At 35.1% G+C, this 20,308-nt stretch overlaps 1 protein-coding gene and 1 long non-coding RNA gene across 28 annotated transcripts in view; one reads left to right on the forward strand and one right to left on the reverse strand.

The window, feature by feature from the left end:
• The window catches only part of LOC143237487 (uncharacterized), a 41,627-nt gene extending 37,851 nt beyond the window's left edge, over positions 1-3,776 (reverse strand). Inside the window, exon 1 of the long non-coding RNA XR_013020098.1 lies at positions 3,252-3,776. This is a non-coding gene — a long non-coding RNA (uncharacterized LOC143237487). The remainder of the gene's footprint in view (positions 1-3,251) is intronic.
• Positions 1-20,308, forward strand: part of LOC143237485 (uncharacterized) — a 283,125-nt gene that overhangs the window by 130,501 nt on the left and 132,316 nt on the right. For 2 of the 27 annotated variants that reach the window (XM_076476802.1, XM_076476805.1), the window contains one exon: positions 7,201-7,296. The exons of the other annotated variants lie outside the window; for them this stretch is intronic. The gene's annotated coding sequence lies outside the window, so the exon portion shown is untranslated. The remainder of the gene's footprint in view (positions 1-7,200; positions 7,297-20,308) is intronic. 27 annotated transcript variants of the gene reach the window in all.

Consider the following 20,308-nt stretch of genomic DNA (forward strand, 5'->3'; position numbering starts at 1 on the left):
CAGTGTGTGAAGGACTTCTTTACAAAATATGATTTAGATATCCAAATTATTGGTTCTAAGTGTACCGACGGTGCCCCTGCTATGCTAGGAAATAAATCAGGAATTTTTCCACTGATGAAACAAAAGATTCTTTACTTGCAAGGTACTCACTGTTTCCTTCATTGACATGTTTTGGCATCAAAAACATTGCCTCCAAAGTTGAAAAAGGTCCTTGACACTTCTGTGAAGACCATCAGCTGGATTAGGGGTCGCGCTCTTCAAGTCGCTTTGTGGAGATTTTGGAAGTGAGCATTCAGTTTTACTTTTCTACACAGAAGTCCGCTGGCTGTCACTTAGGAGAGCTTTAACGCGCTTCTTTGAACTGCGAGAAGAAGTCAAAACTTTTCTGAAGGAACGTGACTATGATCTGCCTGGAGAAATAGAATCACAAGAATCCAACCAAATGCTAGCCTATTTAAGTGATATTTTCACTCGTATGAATGATCTGAGTGTATCTCTTCAAGGGAAAAACATAAACACATTGAAATGCTGCGAAAAGTTAAATGCTTTCAAAGAAAAGTTACATCTTTGGTGTCGACGAGTTAAAAGAGTGAATCTTTTAAATTTTCCATCACATAAAGAAATGGTAGGTGAGGATGAGTCCCTAATTCCATGTGTGTGTGAAGAAATTGTGGATCATTTGGAAATACTATCAAAGTCATTTGATGGATATTTTGGAGGAGAACTGGAAACTTCTAAAGAATGGATTATAAATCCATACTCTTTCAATTTGGATAATATGTCGGATAATGAAGAATTGAAGGAAGATCTTATTCAACTGCGCATAAATCGAGTTCTTGAAATGCAGTTTGAAAGCAAAACTTTGGAATAATATTGGTGTTTGGCAATGGACATGTTTCCAAGACTTTGTGAAAAAGCACTAAATGTGTTCATCCCATTCGCGACGACATACTTATGAAAGTTTGGATTCAGTGACCTTTTGTCAATCAAGACAAAATCTAGAAATTGCTAGGTATCTACATCTCGTTCAACTAATTTCTATATCTGTTATTTTAATTTAATTTTCTATTGCTATTCCTCTGTTTTGTTTTATTTCTTTATGTGAGACTGGTAAATGGAGGTCAAGACTAATAGGCGGTGTATCCCCACTGCAATGTGGGTTCTACTTCCGTAGTCACCTCCAAAACCTAGGGCACATTTTATATCCCACATTATAGTTTGTATATTCCCAAGATTGGCTTCCTACTTTTAAATCATTTGTTAGTTTCTATTTTACTTGTAGTGTAATATTTATTCTATACCACAGTGGTATTATTGATCAAGCCTTTCACTTAGCAGCTACAGTTTAAGTATTTAGCTAAAACTGCATTTAGGCTCCCTTCTTCTATTGTATAGTGAAATAAGAATTATTATTATTATTAGTCGATATCGTTTGAATGCTAAAAAAAATCATTCAGTAAAAGTATGTTTACCGCACTTCACGAAAATGAATTTTCAAAGTTTTTATTGTTGAGAAGTGGGAAAAATTATGGTGACTCTTTCACTGCCTTCCCTCTTTCTCCATATACACGTATATTGATTCATTCGCACTCCAGATAAGTATGATTGAAGCTACTTGGACGCACCATATCTAGAAATTTGATTCGCCTTATCTTTACACACATCAGAAGCGCCCTCTTACAACCATCCAAAGGAAACATAGGAAATTTGCCGTGAATAAAAATATGACATGGGATATTAGATCGGGCTTGGTGTATTTAACTTTTCACTTTTTAATTTTTTAAATGTTGTTTTACTCTCAAACAGTGGCCCGGCATGGCCATGTGGGCTGAGGCGTTCGAGTCGGAATCTGAGGGTCGCGGGTTCGAATCCCCGTTGCACTAAACATGCTCGCCCTTCAGCCGTGGGGGCGTTATAATGTGACGTTCAATCCCACTATTCGTTGATAAAAGAGTAGCCCAAGAGTTGGCGGTGGGTGGTGATGACTAGCTGCCTTCCCTCTAGTCTTACACTGCTAAATTATGGACGGCTAGCGCAGATAGCCCTTGTGTAGATTTGCGCGAAATTCAACATCAAATAAATTCTCAAAAAGTTACATACACACACATGCTGTATTTTTTCACTTCCTATAGTTGCCATAATGTTGATTATTTTTGCAAGTATGCTTAGCTTTTTCGTGAAAAAAATACTTTATAAACATCTCAAAAGATTAGGTACTTCCTCATTCAATAAGTTCATTGTGTTTCAGGGCAAGTAAAAGTATGGAAAGTTTGGTATTTTCTGGTCGTACGTGATTAAGTTTTGAAATTCTGATTAAACACTAAGATTGTTAGTTTCATGTATCAGATATATGTGAACAACATAGTGTTCTCCTGATAAGTAATCGGTTTCATACATTTATGTTCCTGTGTTACTTTAACTTTGTGTGTACAGCACCCTATATTCACAAACCATCCAATAAAATATGCATTCACTGTCAAGGTGTCATGGAAGCAACGTTATCTTACATGTTTTTGACTTTAGACCAGGTGTCACGTGAAGACAGGACCTTAATCATTCTATAAAAATATAATTTATCGGGAGACAATGGTGGAAAACAATTGATCTAAAAATTTGGGGTTCGATTTCCCGTAGTGGACAAAGAGCAGATAACCCATTTTCTAGCTAAAAAAACAACACTAAAAAGAATCAGTAGGATATAACCCAACTCTCTTAGATTAAAAAAATAATAATAATTGAAGCACTTGCACTCGTGAGGATTGTTTACTTTTTAGTTTTACTGAAGTATAGCTGTTTTATTGTAAATATAATTTAAGATATTAATATCCTAGAGTTAGTAAAAGTTTTTACCAACCTGAGGGGAAGTTTCATAAATAAGGAACAAAATGATTTTAGCCTACTGCTGCACATTAGTCTAAGAAGTATTTTAGCTAATGAGTAATAGCTTATTTAGTATGGTATAAGGATCTCTATTTATGTGTGGTACTTTCGACCTGACAAGAACACGCAACGGCTGTTCGAATTGTTATCTGCATACTAACTCAAATACTTGAAATTCACTTCGTTGTCTTACATTATTTACATTTATATACGTAAGAGAATGGTTAGATCAGGACTTGCTATTTTCATGTGGATATTTATGGGAACCATTTACCTTAAATGTCAAAACACAGTAAAGAGAGAGAGGTACTAAAGGTATAATATGTTATTCTGTGGTTTAAAATAAGCTGTCATTAAATGTGCATACCAACCTGCGGTGGTCTGTCTGTCCATGTTTAGAAAGTGCAAATACCAGTACACGTGGTCACGCTCACGAGGCTCATCCATGCCAGTTCCTTCTATTAAGCTTTCATCCTTCTCTCTCTCCATGTATTATTTATCTTCCTATCCATCACTTGTCATTACCTGTCACTGCCTTCATTTACTTAACATGTATTGTATACCTAGATGTGTATGAAAAAGTTTGGAAGTTTCGTGCAGTCTGTCGCTTGTCTTTATAATAGATGGCTGACTACAACTATAAATGAAGAAATCTATTACAGGCTTGCTGATTGGTTCCTTTAATTCCCCTTCACGTCCGTCTATTGTCCAGTTTTCTTCCAGAGAAGGACTCTGATAAAACGTCGTTTTGTCCTCTACGTAGCTGATAGATCACGTGCTGCCCGTCACTCTCAGACGCTAATTTATCACGGCCTCATTCCTTTGGGCCTTACGGTCGTTGTAAGATTTCTATTTTGTTGGCTTCGTAGGTAGTTTAGTTCGGATATTTGGACCAGCTTACGAGTAGAAACTTGTATATGTTTTTTCTGTACATAATATTATTAAAAAAGAAAAAGAGACATGGTATAGTTTTATACGTTTCTTGTCATTGTTGATATTCAAGTTGATAAATAGACTGGCAAACAGAAAGATGGTTCTCCAGATAGCCATCTTTTACTATTTATATATCCAAACTTAAAAATAGGCCTGCAACAAGTGTATAAACGTTTAGATAACAACATTAGTTAAAATGAAAACATGAATAGCTAAGTAGTCGTGTTTTATTATTCACTTATCCAAACCTAAAAAAAAGAAAAACAGATAGAAGTTCAACAATTTTAGCAACATACATATAAAAACTACAGTTAAAATGAAACTTTGGTAGGCTTATGTAACAAATCGACAACAAGAACAATTGCACATATTTAAAAGAAATTGTAATAGATTTTTATATTATATGAATACGATTTTCTATAAGGCTCATTTTAATATTTTCTGTTTTCTCTGCGTGTAAGGTGCAGATTGAAATATCAAATCGCAAGAAATAATTCAGAGCCTAAGCGAGATTAGAGGAATTATTACAAATTACCAAAAGTGTAAATAACTTTTATATTGTACTCATAATTGTAATAATATTTATAGAATGAAAAATAGTTTAAACAGGCGAAGTAAATTCATAGATCTTTTATTAAAGAATTTTGTAGAGAAATTTTTTGTTGTTTAATTTAACTCATTGCCACATGTGTAAATAAATAATTATCTTTTGTTTAAGTTTAAATACACACAGAATACCATAAGAGAAAAAAAATACGTTTAAACATTTGTTTATTTTTCTGAAACTTGGGACTAAAATTTTGGAAAAAGAATACCATATTTCTTTTTCGTGTTACTAACCTCCAAACTCCAAACAAATTTTTATATAATTTATCTGTCAAAACCTATAATTTGTAATTGTGCATCAAAGGTGTGGAGCGTAAAAAAGATTAGTAAATTGGTTCTGTTCAGTGGAAATTACGTTTTTTCCTGAAAATAAGGAAATGCATGATGTCACAGTATGTACTGCATAGCATGAATGCGTGCGGTTAAAAATGGATATAAATTTAGTGGCAGGAAACGATAAAAGATGTGTCTTATTAACCAACATTCCATTATTTCAAACCTTCATGCACAGATTAACATATACTTTTAAACTAAAGAAAATCTATTTTCAGAGAGTATAACGGATATATATATATATATATGTCAAGTGATTTTCAACAAAATATATCGTGATGTATACTAAGTAAAAATAAAAATATTTACTAATTTAAACTGGTATACGGGGCAGGGTTTTTAAAAGTTCCTAGAAATTTTCAACCAGACATGTCGTGTGTTTTTCACATTACTTTTTATTATTTAAACAAGCATTCTAATAACATATAATGGCATTCACTGGTAATAAAGTGATGCTATTGTGAGATTAATGGTTGATAACTCCATCCGAACGACTTTCATATTAATAACGAACTTGTAGGCCCAGCATGGTCAGATGGTTAAGGCACTCGATTCGTAATCTGAGGGTCGCAAGTTCGAATCCTCCGTCACGTGCTCGCCCTTGCAATCGTGGGGATGTTATAATGCACGGTCAATCCCAACTAACCGTTGGTAAATTACTAGCTTAACCTGAAGATGACCTAGGAAGGTCGAAACGTTTTTCTCTCCTTATCAATAAAAGTGCTAATACTCATACCATCCGTTCTGAGATACAGTAGTCCAAGAGTTGGCAGTGGGTGATGATAACCAGCTGCCTTCCCGCTAGTCTTACACTGCTAAATTAGGGACGGCTAGCGCAGTAGCCCTCGTGTAGCTTTGCGCGAAATTCAAAACAAATCGAACAAACGAAACCCAATAACAGTATAATAAATGATGAGGTCATACAGATTCTACGGGCTATTTTACATTTTTTTCTAAACTGTTTATGCACTATTCTGTGCATGTCAATGGTACATCGGTATGTCTACGGACTTCTACTAGTATATGACAGGTTTCGATTATCATGGTGAGCAGAGCACAGAGAGCCCTTTATGTAGGTTTGTGCTTAATTGCAAACACAACTATCACCAAGGTGCTTGAGAGCCCGCCCATAATTTCATCGGTCATTTTTAACAATACGAGTCCAACAACAACAACAAAAAGGTCATCAACATTGCAATTCATCCCACTGTTTATTGTTGAGGTACTCTACGTATCTTTCATTGAAAAAAAATGAGTAATTTTACTCACTATTTTTGACCAGTTATTTATACAAGGTGTTGTAAGTTTGTCAGTATAATGCAGCACTGGGACACCACCGATAGTGAACAGTATGAAACAAACCAGTAATTTGAGAGTTAACCAAACTTAAATACTGTTTGTGTGTTTGTTTTGCAGTGTTTCCAATTTATTTTCTCATTGCTGTCGTTAAGTAAAGAGAAGGTTAAGCCACATTGAGTGTAATATAATACAGGGATGTCCTGGCTCTGATTTTTAGAACACTCTGCAATAATGATTCTCTTGAAGTGTGTTTTCATTGATCGTTTTAGTACTTAGTGAGGAAAGCCTGCCAGTATATAAACCTGGGGTTACATTGGCTTTTAACAAAATACAAGAAAGGCTTTACATAATATACATTGGGCTTCCCTTATGAATACTAGTGCTAGTGAAGACCCGATTTCTGTATGTAAAGGTATACAACTTATTCAGTTTGTTCTGGGTTTATCGAGATATGTACCATAGCTGTACATATCAAACAAAATAACATACCCTTCCATGATGAGCGTTCCCCGCTGGTACAGTGGTAAGTCTACGGGTTTACAACGCTAAAATCAGGGTTAGATTCCCCTCAGTGGACTCAGCAGATAGCCTGCTTTGCTATAAGAAAACACACACGCACATCAGGATGAGCGAAACACTCCAATTTCGAGTTACGTCTAAGCTACATCGACGATAGAAATTTCAAAACAAATGAGATTTTCGGTTGTTGTTATTAAGTGTTGAAGATAATTATCTTCTGTGTAACTTCGTTTGTTGTATTTAAGTAATGAAAACGCTCTGAGCATTATTTAGACCCCAAGGAGGTGAAATTAAAACACAAGCATATGTATATATGTATATTCACTCTTTTTCTCTAAAGGGGGCCGAAGGCAGTCTGGAGAAAAGTCGCTTGTTTAACCACTCGCGCCACACCATACAGTAGTGTGTTGTCTGTCAATCAGTCAGTAGACACTAAAATGATATCACCTAAAGGTATCTTAACGTTTCAATGTGTATTGTCGCGACGTCAGTAAAACTCGCGCATGTTATGAATCACGAGAAGAATTATGCATTATGTGAGCTACAACACAGCATGGCATATAAACTTCAAGGGCAAGAGATAAAATTTTTTTTTACTCTTAATTTTGGTTTTATTCATTCTTCACACAGAATACTTTCGGGAAGCCTGCGGAAGTACATCTAGCATCTAGTTGCATCTATTTACAACATTTCACGAAATGCACATTATTAGACTGCATTAAATCGGTAAGTGATTTTTTTATATGCTGACCCGAATAACTAAACCGATGAACATTTTTTTCGTTCTCTGTGTACTAGCGAGTTTCTGTCTACAAGAGATTCGTGTGCTTAACAATGATTTTCTAGTTCTGTGTCATAATCTGGAACACGTCGTATATCGCTGAAATACATTTTGTTCGTGAAATACATTGCGTTCACCTGTGCATGTCTGGACGTTATATTACGGGCAAATGAAAATATTTTAATTTTTCTTGTTTCTTTCTTTCTCTTGTACTTTCCAGGTAAGCCCTCAATGTTGATTTTCGCTACAAATCTATGAACCCTGGCAGGTTTTCAACAGTAATCAGTCAGCGAAACGGTAAGGTGGTGTGCTCTTATAATAGATTATACACCTGCAGAAGTTCCCTCGGAAAGAGAGCAAAGTTAACAGCCGTAAAACCATTTTCTAGCTTCTATCTCCTCCACCTTGACCCTCTACGTGCTGCTTGTAATTTTGTGTTGTTCTTGGCACGAATGGAGAGAAGGAGAGATTCTTTTACCAAAGGGAATGCCTGTCTTTAAGATATGATTTTTTGCTGCTCTGTTTATTCTCTTCACAACACGTATCTCGTTAAATGCGCCGTTTATATTGTTTTTTGTTTTTTTTGGTCACTAGTTTTTTGTTGTTGTTTTTTGCGGTACCAGTAACGTCAAAACAAGTGTTTTATGATAAATTTGTATCGACCTACAGCGACTTTAAATTTTACTCCATTTATTTATGTTGAAAATAGTTTTATGTCTGCGGATGTGCCTTAAAATGCTTACTGATAGTGTTTTGTTTGGTGTATGGGAATTATATGTATATATATATTTCCACTCTTGTGATTGGTGTATAAGATTTGTGTTTCAGGTGAAAAAAAAAAAGAATCAAAGAGATAAATAGCATTCGTTGACCCTCTTAACACCCTACTGACCAGTGTTACACACTACACTGAATTAATTTACTCCATTGGGACGAGTAAGATTGTCTAGCAATAAGGAAGTAAAACCCTCTAAGGAACAATAGCAAGCCGCGAGTCACTGAAGTAGGGAATATTGGATTATTGAGTTATACAATTAATCGAACTTTACAGCTATATTCAGTGTATCATTTAGTGTTTCTTATGTTTACGATTTAAAACCATGTGTTTAATTTAGTTTCGAAACTGATTTTTTGAAGGAAATGGGCGCTGATGCTTCATGTGTTCCTGGAATGGCTTGAGTTGTATTCTTGTACATATCTTCTGACAAATCTATTGTTGTTCTGCCTGTATAAAACGTAATTGTAAGTCGTACATTGTGAAATAATTTTTTCGTCAATTGTGTTTATAGCCCAATTATACTTTCATGAAAGAATGATTATATGTAAAACAATTTTATAATTTCTACAACCGCTTTAATGTACTCTAGAGGCAAACCAATTTCGCAAATAAAAGATTAAATTTTAATCAAATAACTAACAAATACATGGACTGTTGTGCGAATCTGTGCGTTGTTTTTGTTCTTGAATTTCGCGCAAAGCTGCACGAAGATTATTTAGTCTAAGACTAGAGGATGTATGTGTATGTGTCTGTGTGTTCTTATAGCAAAAACCACATCGGGCTATCTGCTTAGTACACCGAGAGGAATCGAACTCCTGATTTTAGAGTTGCAAATTCATATACTTACTGTTGTACTATTAGGGGACAAGACTAGAGGGAAGGCAGTTAGTAATTACCACCCACCGCCAACTCCTGGTCTACTCTTTCACCAACGAATAGTTGGATTGACTGTCACGTAATATCGCCCTCATGGTTGAAAGGGCGAGCATGTTTAGTGAGAAGGGGATTTGAACCAGCGACACGCAGCTTGTGAGTCAAACGCCCCTAACCAACTGGCATGCCGGGCTGCTGGTACGTTGCTAACTGCCAATTTTGATAATATATAATTGTGTTAAACTGCTGAATTTTGTATTGATGTAAATGCTATAAAATAAAGATATTTACATATAAATGTAGCATTTATAGAAATATTAGTCAGACAAACATGCGGTAGATCTCTTAAAACTGGTTGTTCCCAGAAAAAAAAAAATGTCAAAATTTTGACAAATTATTTGTAACTATAAAATCATTAGAAATAAGTTTAAGAAATAAAATATGACAACATATATTAAGAGCACGAACTTTGGTTGGTTTTCTTGCGTGTTTTTGTCAAGGCAAATAAGGTTCTAAATTCTTCCCACAGTCTTTACATTGACCACAAAATTGGATACTGGATTCATGTATAATCAAGTGGCCTAGCGGTTAGGACGCTGGACTAGCAATTTTTGAGTCGCGGATAGAAACCCCTCATCTCTCATTCTCAATCTCTCAATTATGTGGCTGTTATATTGTTACAATTAATCCCCCTTTTCATTAGTAAAGAATAGCCCATGAGCTAACACTGGGTGGTGTTGACTAGATGCCTTCCGTCTAATCTATCATGTTACAATTAAGAACAGCTAATAGAGGTAGCCCTCAAGTAGCTCTTCGTAAAATTCAACAAACAACCATTCTCCCCAACATGCATCGAAGTCACTTGAGAAAAAAGCCAGCATTAAAAAACCGAACTAAGCATATAAGTGTAGCTTTATATTGGACTATAGCTTACCGTTATATCGGTGTTTGAAAATGTCTTTTATATGCAACTTTTTGTGCATAGTTGTAAAGAAGTTTAAAAACGAAACCATCTACGTTTAAGAGATGATTTCGAATTACATTTCTGTACTTTCTATGGTAGAACTTGTGTCCCCTTATAAATATATGTAATGTAAGTCTAAAGGAAAAAAATATTGGAAAGAGAAAAATTACTTACACGAATATGATGAGGCATTAATAGGGGCAAAAAACATAATTCCCAATACAAATGACAATGATAGTCCTGATTTAATTTTTTATGGGACCCAGCTAGTTCCCCGCTAAAATCATGTGTTCGATTCCCCTCGGTGGACTCAGCAGATAGCCCGATGTGGCTTTGCTATACGAAAACACAGACACAGACGGATCAAAATAATTTTTTTGCTTTTTCCACCATTTTTCGTAAAGTATAGATTATTCTTGGCTTTGTCCTGGCAAATATCATATTCACAAAACCACTATTATAATCGATTGTAATTAATTATGTTTCAATTGTAAAGTTTTTTTTTTTTCTTCAAATTTCACGCAAAGCTACACGAGGGCTATCTGTGCCAGCGGTCTCTAATTTATCAGTGTAAGACTAGAAGGAAAGCGGATAGTCATCACAACCGACCACCAACACTTGAGCTACTTTTTTACCAACGAATAGTGGGATTGACCGTCACATTATTACGCCCCCACGGCTGAAAAGGTGAGCATATTTGGTGTGACGGGTTTCGAACCCGCGATCCTCAGAGTTTAACACTTTAACCACCTGGTCATTCCGGGCCTTAATTATAAAATAATAAGCTAAGTGTTTTTTTATTATGAAAAGTCAAATGTAAATGTCCCCCGCTGGTACAGCGGTAAGTGTAGGGCTTTACAACGCTAAAATCAAGGGTTCGATTCCCCTCGATGTGCTCAGCATATAGCCCGATGTGGCTTTGTTATAATGAAACACACACGCCAATGTATATTTTGCCACATTAAATTCGTAGTAACTTCATTCTACTACAAATGCCTTATAATCGTTTTATGATTTAAGAAAAATATTATTTATTAATCAGTGGCTGCAGGTAATCCACGAAAAATAAGTTTAAAACTACAAAACATTCAATTTGTTACTATACAAAAAAAAAAAAAAAAAAAACGCTCGCATGCACTCACGGCCGGCAATGGAAAACTTCATATTTGTTTGTTTAATATATATAACAATTAAAGAGAATATATTTTTAATTTGGCTGGCTAATCATGTTCTCTTTTTTTTTTTTAAATGGTATATTTTACTACATGTATTAGAAGAACTGGTAACTAGCAAGAATCATATTTTTTATTAAGCCTAATATTTTTCTGTTGTAACTGTTGTTGTTGTTTTGAATTGGTAAAATTCATATTTTTGGACTAATTAATAATTGTGCTTTCATGTTATATTAATTAGAAGTTTATTTTTGTTACGAAGGTGTAGGTATAGGAGAGAAACCTAAGAAAAATGCAAGTATATCATTAATGCTCTTTATCTACTCAGCAGCGTCACAAACATAGGTGTTATAAAATTAAAACCATAATTGAAATTACTTTGAAGATGTTTAAATACAGGAATTATTAGTTTTGATTTCGAGCCATTTTTATCCAGAAGTAAGAAATATTCAACAAATTGATGAGGCACGTACGTACTTATACGAAACGTGGAACTGCATTAATATATTCTGCCCCCACCTCATTGAAGTTCGAATGCAAGAGTGTGGTATTCATTAACGAACTCATATCACTCCTCATGCTGTCATATCCTTTTACTGCTGCCGCCACAGACGTCATTAGTGGCCGTCAGGCCAGGGTTCATGTCATCTGCTGGCGGCATCGGTGGAATGACATTAATCATGTATTGAGACAGCACTGGTGGACTATAAGAAATAACTGTGGTGAGGCCGATTATCTAGGTGTGAATAACACACTCATACTCAGACTTGTTGTTGTTTTTTAATTGATTAGTATGTGTCTATTGTTTTGTGAACTTTAAATGTCATTGAATAAAACTCAGTTTTCATTGTTATGTCTCTCTCTGTATATTTACATAGAGACACGGATATACACTGTTTGCCAATTCGTATATCCATTTACTTTATAGATGTATGTTTTTCACCCTGTCTCACTGACTGTTTGATGTCTAGCTACCTGCGTATCAGTTTCTTTATTAACCTCTCTCTCAAGAAAACTGGTAGACGTATAACAGGTCATTCTGATGGTGGTTTTTATTCTCCTGTCCTTCCATGTTCAGCTTTCAGTTCATAACTTTGTTCTACACGTTTGGTTCTTCATATCATCCGTTCTGTTATTTACTTGTTTATTCCCATTTTTCTCTCAATCACATTCTGTATTTTACTTTGTTTCTATCAAGTATCTCTAGATCTGCTTAATTGGTCTCTGGTGATTGATCTTGACCAGTACATTACGAAAGATGTAAGGAAAGAAGAGCAAAGAAGGCTCTCCGTGATTGGCTTGTCAAGGGTCGTGTAGTCCCGAGGGTTTCACTGTTCTTAGGAGGTGTCATGACATTTGCTCGTGGTATATACGATCATTTGCTTCACTCTTCAGAACGGTGCACGTGCTTTTCCTTCACACTCGACGCCTTAGGCCAATTCTTATATAGTAGCTTCCGTGGCTGTTTCCGGCGGCTGCCGTCACCTGTCAGAACAACTTGTACGTTATTATCCGTAACTGGAGGCACACCCTTGTAGATGTGTAATCAGGTGTGTGTATATGTACATACAGTTTTGTATGTGTAGGCTTCTCTAACAACGGTACATCTAATATATATATATATATGGCATACATCCTGCAAAAGGATCGTACATCACGCTTCCTTCTTCACATTACAACTACATCATTTTTTATATTCATGGGGATTTTTAATAAAGATACAATGCTTCCGAAGCGATTTTCTCGTCTAGTTTTTTTAACGTAAATGATGAGATGGATCGGGTCAAAAATTGTGTTGTTGATTTTTAACATCGACTTGCCTTAACACAGTAATTTAATTTGGTTTATAGATTTCTGTATAATTTTGCACTTTCTTGCTTAGTTACATCGAAAAGTTGGGGTTCACACCATAACAAATGGTTCTGTACGAATATTGAATATTCACCGTTTTCCTTTATTACTTAAGGTGGTTTAATGTTTACACCATTGTATATACCTAAAGTATTTTTTTCTTTAGTTAAATCTTTGTCATACAATGAATTATCTTAACTGGAGTGAGTTTTGGGAACTCTAAACTTTTATGTGGTTAGTGTTTTTTGTTTGGTTCATTGGATGTAGCTCGTATTTTCAACTTATTAATGTTATACGTTCGAAGTCACATGGATAATTTGTAATGGATATTCTTTATCTTGAAGTGTAGTAGACTTCCTTCACTGATATTGCCAAACTTGGACTGGCAGGTGTAAATTCGAAGCTGTCTTGTTTTTCTATCTTCATCTTTTAATACAAGTTACATCTTGAAAAAAAAATCATGATTTTATGAAAATAGTTATTCTGTAAACACACACACACACGTGTTAATATTTCATAACATGTTTTTCAAACGAGATGAAAGAAACACGCTTTTTTATGTGATTATTTTTACAATGCTTGTGGCCGTGATTTTTACAGGTAGGAAGCTCAAATCTCTGATACAGTAGACAAAGTCCAAAAAACCATTATTATTTACCTTCTTATAAGGTGATTATATGCATATGTATATATATATATATAAGTAGGAGCTAAAAGAAGGCTTTACACTTATATAACAGACAGAATGAGGTTTTACCTACTTCAAGATAAAAATAAAAGAAAGAAACTGAGATGTTAATATATGCGAGCTCCACAAAGAGGAAGGATGTATTCACTGTCGGATTTAGTTTCTAATCGTAATACTTACGCGTTAAACGAAATAAATATTTTCAGTTATTTATTTATAATGTAACTGGGTATTAAATTAAAACTGAAAGACAGATTTCAGATAGTAGGTGTTTGAAGTATGTTACTATTGAACACGTTTCGCGCCTTTAGTTATGGGAACGTTATATTTAAAATAAATGTTACAATCTCATTAGTCGGTTCAAATAACCTCACGAAGCCCCCTTGTGACGGATGATGCTACTAACAACTTGATGTCTTTTCTCTAATCATTATTTCGAAATTAGGGACAGCTATACCTGATTCATCGGATTTGAATCCCCGTCGCACCAAACATGCTCGTCCTTTCAGCCTTGGGAGCGTTATAATGTAACAGTCAATCCCACTATTCATTGGTAAAAGAGTAGCCCAAGAGCTGGCGGTGGTTGGTGATGACTAGCTGCCTTCCCTCTAGTCTAAATTAAGGACGGCTAGCACAGATAGCCCTCGAGTAGCTTTGTGCGAAATTAAAAAAAAACAGTAACAAACAGTAACAAATTTATTTCAACACTTTATGACATTATTAAAGTCTATGTTAGAAAATCAAGTGTTATGAAAATGAAAGATGTAATAAATAATGAAAAACATCACTTTCAAGTTACACGTACATGTTTATAATTTTAAACTCTTACAGCTAGCACCTTTCTGGATGCGAAACGGAAAAAAATCTGGCCTACATGATGTCATGGTGTTTTAAATCCAGTAAACTCTTACAATAGGCGCGATGCGTCTACTATTATCTAGAAAAGTCTTTTCCACCAGTTTGTTTATACTGCTTTTAGTTTGCCTAGAAAATGATTGACTTGAGTCCGTTGAGTAGCTATGTCCAATTCCTATATCTATGTGATGAAGAGTGTGTGTCTGTAGTTCTGGTAGTTTTTTCAAGTATTTACTTAACGTCTAGCCACGAGATTTCTGTTTTACTTTCAACTGTAGAATCATGTATAGGCTTACAAAGTACTTTCTTTCTAGCGATGTTTATTCTAACAATTCATAAATAAAGATTTATATTTTGATTGGAAACGAAAACACTGATGTTGTTTGCAAAACTAAAAACACAACCAATAGCTGACTGTTTCAGTTAAAGTCAGTTAAAGATATTGTATTGATATTTACTGCGAAGGTACAGTATGGTTGCACCTGTTAGCTATTCTACTTGTAAATGATGGAGAAATAAAACTTGTTGTATAAAATAATCATATATATCTTTGTATTTACTATCCTATTTATCTATGATAGTCATCTTTGTGCGATATTAAAGCGTTTTGCATCATGGCTGAAATAGATACAATCGATACGAGCAAGGTTTATCATGTAAACAGCTTTCTTTAAAAATATTGAATAAAATTTGAAAGAAAAGACAGAAATATTTTGGTACTAATTGTTCATATTATCAATTTTTGTTTCTTTTTAAAATTTTAGCGGATTAGATAAAGGAGGACCACGTCATTATGACAAACTCCCTTTGTTTTCATGAGGCCATTTTTCATATCATTTTCTACGAGTTTTCTCTGTTTTTCTTTTCTGCCCCTTCTATCCCCGTTGGCTCAGCGATAAGCTTAATGCCTTATAACACTAAATATCATGGTTCGATCCCTGTCTGTTGTATAAAATTGCGTTTAACAACTATATCATCTATAATTTGAGTGCGTTTAATTATATTCTGTTCATGTTGAATTCGGTGGCTTGTGTTATTTAAATTATCAACTCACCATGCCATCCCTAATAGTTCAACAAAATTGTGTAAGTTGTTTAAAATTGGTGACTTCTGGTGTTTACATAAGCTAGATAACACATGAACATATTTCTTGATTATAACATGGAGACTGTTATGGAGTATGTTGGCTTTTACGCATTCCATCATATTCTTTTGGTGATTTGTGGAATATATATATAGTGAAATTTAATCATTAAATCCATGAAATTAAGTATTACATCGAAATGAAGCTTTAGAAGTAATCAAAATCATGAGGACTACGTTAAAAACAGCAAATTATAACCATAATTTTTAAGCCATTAAGTTTATGGCTTGAAAATTTATGGTTATAACATATATATATATATAACTGACGACAAGTAAAAATTATTATATTTTAGAATACACGCTACTACGCTGGATTCTAAGCCATAACATCCAAACCTCCAGAGACATTCTAATAATCTAAGCTGTTTTTCTGCACTTAAAGCTTGGGTTTGTGAAATGTACATCAGGTGGATCTGCTTGCTCAGCTCAAAAAGAGGGGGTGCTGTATATATAAATCTATATGCGGTGGCCATCATTGCTTTCGAAAAGATGGACACTGTTGAGCAGCTGCGAGTTGCTACATCACATGAAGGTTTAGTGTGAACAAAAGACGAAAATCTTCAGAGGCGAATACTAGTTTTATTCACATCCACCCCTCACGAAGCTGAAGATGTCGTTGAAATTGAAGAAATGGAATACCGACAACCGTAGAGAGGTTTTTTTATCTTTTTTTTTTTTTTTGCTTTTTTAAGTACGCCATTGGGCCCACGTCTGTAAGCCCGTAAATTCGCTCGGACCGCGGATTTAGTCGGACGGAATGCATCTCACTTCTCATGCATCGGAATGATGGTTCTCTTGCCCGTTGCCATAGCAACTAAATCCATGGTCAGCGCGCCGGTACATCATCATTAAGCACCGGACACGCAAGCCATGTAAGTCGCTCCCCAGTGGACCGGCTCTCCTTCGTTCCGTATTCACGGCAAGGAGCAGCACGTCTGATCCGACAGCCACCTGGACGTGCCTTGTTTCTAGAGAAAATTCCTCTCCATTAATTTCCATGAAACCAAGACTGAACCGTAATGGAAGTCTCTCTTTGTCTTGCACAGAAGGTGTAGAAGCGTGTTTTTTTTTCTTCTATTTTCTTTTTATTACTTTATTTCCGAGTCACTTGACTTAGAAAAGTTAGGCGAGAGCAATCTTGTTTACCATCTCTTTCATTTCGGGTCCGTTTTCAGATTCGACTTCTCAGTGCTGTTTGATGAAATAGACATAACCTGGTGCACGCTATTCACTCCCCTTCTTCAATTTACTCATTTCCCTCTCAAACTACATTTCAAGAATGTTATGTATCAGCAGTATAAGTCTCAAGTTAATAAACAGAAAACATGGTTTGTTGAATTCTTGAATTTATATACATATATATATATTTAGAACAGATATCGAAAAATTGAGGACCATAATTTTTTTTTCATGTAAAAGCGCTTTATAAATGAAAAAAAAATTATGCTCCTCAATTTTTTCGATATCTGTTCTAAATTAAATTGTTATATATTTTATCACTCTATTTTGCAATATTATAAATATTCATTTATAAAAAGTATTTCTATTACGCTATGTATGTAAGCTGGTAGATTTTAAAGACATGGTATAAAACTGAGTAAATAGGTAAAATAATTAAAACACGTTTATTTAAATTACACGAGGATAAAATAAAGATACACAGTTAAAAAGTGTATTCTCCACACGTTGAGCTCATAAACGATGATACATCTGAGAATTCTGGCAAGATCTATCATCTCAGTTGGCTTTAGTCTTTGTAGTAGGCGTGTGTCAATATTCAAGATGATTTACAAAAAGTGTCAGAGGAACCATAATTTAAAGGTTGTGAAGGGATTGGCCTCTTGGTAGAGCTCTGAATTTTAGAGCTGACAGTTCGATTTCGAATCTATGTGTAACCACAAAATATATGTTGCTGTGTATACATTATAAAAGTGACAGTCAATTCCTTAGCATGAGTTGTGGGTGGTAGGGTGCTGCTGATCGGCCATCTTCCTTATGGTCAGTAATTGAAAATCATAGGCGGTGGCAAAGAGGCTTTGTATCTTTGTTGTACATACCACGAAAGTTAAATTTGCTTTCTAATTTTCGATTTATTAACGACGAAAGAAAGTTCCGCAGAATTAATTAGCGAACACAAAACTTAGAAGAATGTGGTTTATTTGTTTTTTTTTAATAGAACGTAATTTTAAGAGATTTGAAATGAAATGAATAAATTTGTATTAAAGGAGTACTTTAGTAACTAAAAATCTGTAACTAATTTTTTCGTTGTATGAGATATCCTATTAAGTAAAGAACCAGGTATTTCCTATAATTATTTTGTCGGAGTGGGGGTCCGGAGCTTGACACACTTTACTGGTTGACATACTCTTCACTTTAAGTTTAGGACTTTTAAAAAAAAAAAATAAAGCGGAAGTAATTTCCATTATTCGAGTCAAGCACTTGTATAACTTCCTTGTGGAAGTGTGTGCTTCTGACTTGACTGCCTTTTACCTGACTAGTAGTTTAAAATTAAGGGCTTTTTTACTTTGATTGTAGAGATCTCTATCCTGATCGTTCAACCAATAAGCACATAAGGTGATAAATAGATCGAAAATTCCACTTCCTATTAAATTTGCCCCCTTCCCCCAGTGGCACATCAGTCTTTCTGTATCGAAAACTTGATAGAAACCTGGTTTCGATACTTGTGGTGAGCAGCTGTGTGTGTTTTCTTATAGTAAAGTCACATCGGGCTATCTGCTGAGCCCACCGAGGGGAATTGAACCCCTGATTTTAGCGTTGTAAATCCGGAGACATACTGCTGTACTAGCGGAGGGCGTGGTTATCAGAGCACAGATAGCCCACTGTATAGCTTTGTGCTTAACTACAAACAAAATCTCCATATTTAATTTAATAGAGCCATAGTGAACAAAAGGTTATAAGATTTCTTTTGTAAGTGTAATTAATTTACACTATGCACAGTTATAAAATCACTCAGGCTCATACTTTGTACATTTTTTATGTAGCACTGGTATAAATACCAGCGTTCCACTGTGGGGTTAAAGGGTCCCTTATAATTTACAAAGGCCTTAATGTTTCGATAAATCTCTTCCATTATCCCAACTTAATACGATGCTACATTCGAGTTCAGCGACCCTAGTAATGTATTCCGAGACTCTCTAATGCCTGGATTATTTTCCAGGTAAGTTTTAGCCCGTGTTGTTAAGGGGCTATACCATATATAATTAAGGGCATCCCATAACCACACACACACACACACACCTGGGCCGCTCGAGTCACTATGCCACGTTTTTTATTGCTAGTTATAAGACAAAGATAGACTTTGTGGACCTACACACACTCACATGAATTAATGTACGATAGCTAATCACAAGGGGATTCACACACATACACACCCAAAAACTTTTATTACAACTTTTTGTTGTATCCGACACGTATACTAAGTTTGATTCCAACAGCTTGTTAATGGGGAATATAGATAAGGCTATCGTATCGAACCACCCCGAGTCTGCGTGCAAAGTTTGGTCCTGATAGCTTCGACACTATGGGTGGAGCTCACAACGGGAAGTAAGATAGAATGTGTCGAATTTACACATGTAAACAAATATTATACATGTTTATATGTTAGCTAAGACTTCTTTTGTTCTTATTAGTAATTTCCAATAAAAACAAAACTTATTTGGCGTGTTAACGATAAAAAAGAATACCAGACTTGATCAAACTGCGTATTAAATCAATGGGTAAAGGGCATAAAGGAAAAAAAACAAACAAATCATAACCGTTAAGAAGGTATATAAATATTTAACTAATTTAAAGTATACAGCTTTTAAAAATGAAAGTATTTTGTGTGATACAACTATCTCTTGATTTTTTATTCTTTCTCGCGTGTCCGCTAGGAGTGGTAAAGATAGGGTTTTGAAAAATGTATGAGGTGACGTACAGGGTTGCGCCATCGTGTGTGAGTGTCGGCATTGTGATTGGCTAGTGAAAATCTTTAGTCTTCCCCGTTGAATTTTCACTGGTTTAAAACCGTTTTTTCAACGCCCATTGGAGCACTTTAAAACAAATTAAAAACTCATTTCAAACACGATTTGTTGTATTCTTTTCCCACCCCTTTCTGACACAACCAACCGCGATACTCTCCTGACCACAGAGAACTTTCAGCACAGCAAAGAATTTTAACCCCACCGTCAGGATAACTATTTGCATCAAAATCTTCAGCTGACGAAAGTTGCCATGGTAACCAGAATATTGATTGGCACGAAGGCGCTGCATACTTGAATACAACGTAATCAGGAGGTCTTGTTATGGTAAGATGAGGTTGAGCGCGAACAAAAGGACAGCCCACTAGTCTGCAGTGAAAAGAAGGGTTGCGTAATGAATATACTATTAATGTTTGTAACAATCGAGGGCAAAATCTAATGTTTCGTTACTCATATTCACTAAATATATTTAACATGGTACATGATACACCTAGAAAATGGTCGAAATATTTTTGATCTGGACGATATTTTAGTTCTGTTGCGATCAGTATTCGTAAACTCTTTATCCTGAATAATCAGAACCTAAAAAATTTCTAAACAGCTTTCAAAATAATAACAGCTTGGATGTTTCATCATTTGAGATTTACTAA

The sequence above is a fragment of the Tachypleus tridentatus genome, chromosome 13, assembly GCF_004210375.1.
Source record: "Tachypleus tridentatus isolate NWPU-2018 chromosome 13, ASM421037v1, whole genome shotgun sequence".
NCBI classification, from domain to species: Eukaryota; Metazoa; Arthropoda; class Merostomata; order Xiphosura; family Limulidae; genus Tachypleus; species Tachypleus tridentatus.